A 4,302-nucleotide genomic window follows, 5' to 3' on the forward strand; every position below is an offset into this window, starting at 1 on the left:
CAACAATGAAGTTCGTTGAAGGGCGGTCAGAATAAACTAACCACCGACTCCTCTTTTTCGCCACTTCGAACTTCATTTCTTCTGTTCATACTCGTACTTGGATGTCTCTGAAGAGATGGGACAGGGTGGTTTAAGAATTGCGCTAGCAATCACACTGCACCGCTGATGCCAATCATGGAAGTTATTTTAACAGTTTCATTCCGAAGTTGGGAAATTATTGATAAGTTGGTCGCGCAAAAGAAACTATTCGTCTCCGCATGTTTCCATTCAAACAGCCTCTGAGGGTTCCGACATCGACATCAACATCAGTTTAGACATACGTGGTCAATGACCGATGAGGTGTTAATGCACAAAGATGCTTGTCAAAGATGCACCAAAATTGGATACAAAGAAAAGACGAAAGATTAACCACACTTTGTATTGTAAGTATCTTTTATTGCACTGCTGACATGGTAACTATTTCCATAGCTGCAAGTTCAAATGCAGTTATTTACTGCTACATGTAAATACATATACAATTCAGTTGTTATAATATCAATCACAATGACCTGATACTCCTGGGAATGGGACTGGATTCGTCTAAAAACGAATTGAGGCAATGCCAATCGCTTATCAGAAAAAAAATCATCAACACAAGTTGTGAAATTTGTAATGCCTCACCCTGTTTTCTATTCATGTCGCAATCGTGAACAAAAAAGGCCAGTGGCCTGTCCGTTACTTACGTACGTACATTGGGAGTACGTGAAAATACTGCCTCCGATCCGATGAAGCTCGGAAGGGAGAGATGATCGCTATGCAACGGGTATCATTTACCGTGTGCGACCCAGCAGTGTATCATCCAACCAACCAACCACCCAACCATCCATCCATCCACTCATCCACCCACCTGACGGTAAGAGTCGAGTGCAGAGAGAGAGAGAAATTTCAAACAAGGTAAGCGAGGCAGCAAAAGAAAACTTAAGTTGAAAAGTTTCAGGATAGATTTGTGTCTCGTAACTGAGCATCAACCAACACTCGTCGTCACTAACATAACTGTTAATCGGCCTGGACCCCGAGAACGACCCTCCCTCTTTGTCTTATTTCGTATGATAGAGAACCTACATATACTACATGTTTTCTTTGCAACGGGACTGATTTCAACTGATGGCGGATGAGATTTGAATATGCACAAACGGCGATAAAATCCATGAAAGTGAAAGGGATGGAACAGGACTGATATCACATGAAAGGACAAGGTGTAAGAGTTCTAATAATATCACTATGGACGAAGCTTATGGATCATCTGAGGGAGATGTTCCCTTTTTAAACAAGGGAACAATATTTGAATTTCTCGTCGGCCTAGTTCAAAACGCTTTGCATCCAAAAGTCAGCGATTTTGCCCAAATATGATGCATTGCCTTTTAACTTTATAAGACGTTCCGATATGAGCTTTGTAAGAAACTGTTGTAGGGGTTCGTAAAAATAGTAAGATGGCCCAAGATTAAACATATGCGTATATTTGAAGATTTTTAAGGTCAAGCGATCAGTGACGCCTGATACCTCTAAACATTGGAGACCATGCTCAGAATATTCGCTGTATGAAGGGAAGAAGACGAAAGAACTGAAGATAATGGATAAAAAATGACAATTGCTGACCCTCTATACTTAAAATTGCATGACTTACAACTTGGGATCTTCAATGATCACAAAAGCATTCTGTATGAGTTTTTTCTTCTTTGCCTTGGCTTGGAAAGATATGTTTAGAATGAGCGTGTAAGTTCAAGTAAATGATGAGAATTGTCAGGCTTCGATCGGTTTGGGTTTGAAAACTCTCTAGTATTAGCTGAAAAACACACTAGTTAAGAATTGCATGCATGGGCTCTTCGTGTCAGCGTCCATCCCGTCCTACCACCAAAGTTCCTAATCATTAAGCATCGAAGTTTGGGTAAAGACTTGATAATTGACTTTTCGATTGACTCTCGCACGAACGTCAGTGTCATAATTGCAGGAGTCTTTGAACCGCAAGGGTCCTCTCTTCTAAATTTTCGATTTGGCATAGGATGAAGTTTGTTGACAAAACCAAAAGTGCGGGATCTAAATGTGACTGTTCATACCGAATTCATTTCGATCTTCAGCAAACAACTCAATAGTAATGGAAAGTGCACAAATTGTAATGTGACTTTGACGAAAGATTGCGATCATGCAGAAAAAACACAAGTCGTGAGCAAAGTCTGAACGACTTCTTACAACATTATGTTGGGAGAAGATGTACAAAAATGTCCCACGACCCGTCATAGAATCATTCAAGAATACTTTCAAATTGTCGAGCATGATCAACTGTGCCTGTGACAACTTTTTTCGGATTTCCTTATCGGTACTGGGAATGGGATCCCAGCAATTCAAGACGGCAAAAGGTATTTATTTTACTTGATTTTATAATCATAAAATATTTGATCCACCGGATCTGGCTAGCCTTTGAATGTAGGGTTGATCAGGTATTTTGAAAGAAAAAGTCAAATTCTGACTTTAAGGATGCTACACGATTAATACCTACGAATATTTGAGAGCAACAAACTAAACAATGAAGCAGTCCCAGAAAAAAAGACTTTTTGTTTTAACTAGCCTGAATTCTTGTAGGCTTGAAAGGTGCTCTCAAAACGCACGTTAAGCCTCTGCGGTCATAAAAATGACCCTAAAATCGGGTTTGGGGACAAAGCCCATGAATGCTTTTGAAAACGTACAATATCAGATACCTTTTGTTCCTTTAACTAGACTCAGGTCTAACAAAAAGACTTCTCTTGCGAAATTCCAAGAAAAAATAAATATTTTTTTTACGAGTCTTACTGAGTTGAGTGAGTTTTTCCAAAACGACTCGAGTCGGGCCAATTTCTCCAAAATCCAGAAAAAGACTTGCCCTAGCACTAAACCTTACCGTTACCCAGAAAAACGTTTCATGCGTAACGGGAAACAAACGAAGTATATACGAGTGTGTAAGGGTAAAAATATACAGGGGTTCTAGGATTAAGGGTTATTTTGCTTTAATCTGTTGGTACTTATACAAAATATTTCGACAAGTATTTTTTCATCCTTTTTTTCATGGTTTAAAAAAAAAGTCAACCAAAGGCCAGTGTTCCGCTGGTTTGACGAGAGGAAAATCAAGGTTACAGTTTGAGGCTAACTTACGGGCTTCTGTCATGCAACTAGTGATGTTATACGTCACAGAAAATGTAAATTGATAACCCTTGTCACAGCCTCCAGTGATTATTCGTTTTATCCCATCAGTATCAAATGAGTCATTACTTTTGAGACGGAGCTTTTAAAAATCTGTGAGGAAACATTTAAACAATTTGTCTTTTCCTCAAACAAAATAGAAGAAACTGATGGTGACGGGAGAGCTAAAAAACTATTCAGGATATCGTTACTTTTGGAGAAAAGTAACGCGTTCCCGGTAGCGTTACTTAAGCCCTGCTTATATTGCGTGTATAAACCATAAATTGGTTGTCCTTGAGAGACGGTTATAACTTAGCCCCGTGCTGATATTGAAAAAGTTTATTAATTCGTTCGGCAAAAGACAAACCAGAGGGTTCCCCCTCGGTGTAGGAACCAACCGTCCCTTTGCCTCCTTTTGCATAAATCCCAAACGGTAATGCAATCCAGTCATCTTAAATGGAAATATAACCAAGTTTAAGCTCATTTATCACCACAAATACAATCGTGAAGAACACTCTTGTCGGCCAAGAGGCGATTCAGAACAAGAAATCGCACATCTGCGCTCAGAAAAGCCGATAGAAATCAGGAATGTAGTTCCATACTACATGCAATATATATGGCAATGTCGAATATACTTGATTCGTTATTGCAAGCATTCAAGTCAGCAGACCACATTTTCTTTTGAATTCCACCTGATGGAGTCGGCATAACGCTGGATCTCAAACCTGATTTTCATTCCTTAAAAATCGACGGCATTCTCTTTGGCATGAATAAATCTCTTGAAATGAAGAAGTGGTTTGTATTGGGCGAACAACATTAATTTCAAAACAATGGCCATGCACTTCATCATTGATCACGACACCCAGCCATTTTTTGGCTGTGCGATGCTTGTCTTGCACGAATCTAACCATTGACCATCAACAATCCACAAAGATCTGTGGTTGGAGTGTTGAAATCTCGCTCATTATTTCCCAATCTCCTAAATCTCGTTTCGAGTATCAACTTCTCGACGCCTCTTTCACACTCAGGGTTAAGGTGTCTGACAAATGTGTTTGCAGATAGGACTTTTACGAAATCAATTGGAAAAAAGGAAGTCTTAGGAAAATGGAAATG

This window comes from Tigriopus californicus, chromosome 8 (assembly GCF_007210705.1).
Source record: "Tigriopus californicus strain San Diego chromosome 8, Tcal_SD_v2.1, whole genome shotgun sequence".
Lineage (NCBI taxonomy): Eukaryota > Metazoa > Arthropoda > Copepoda > Harpacticoida > Harpacticidae > Tigriopus > Tigriopus californicus.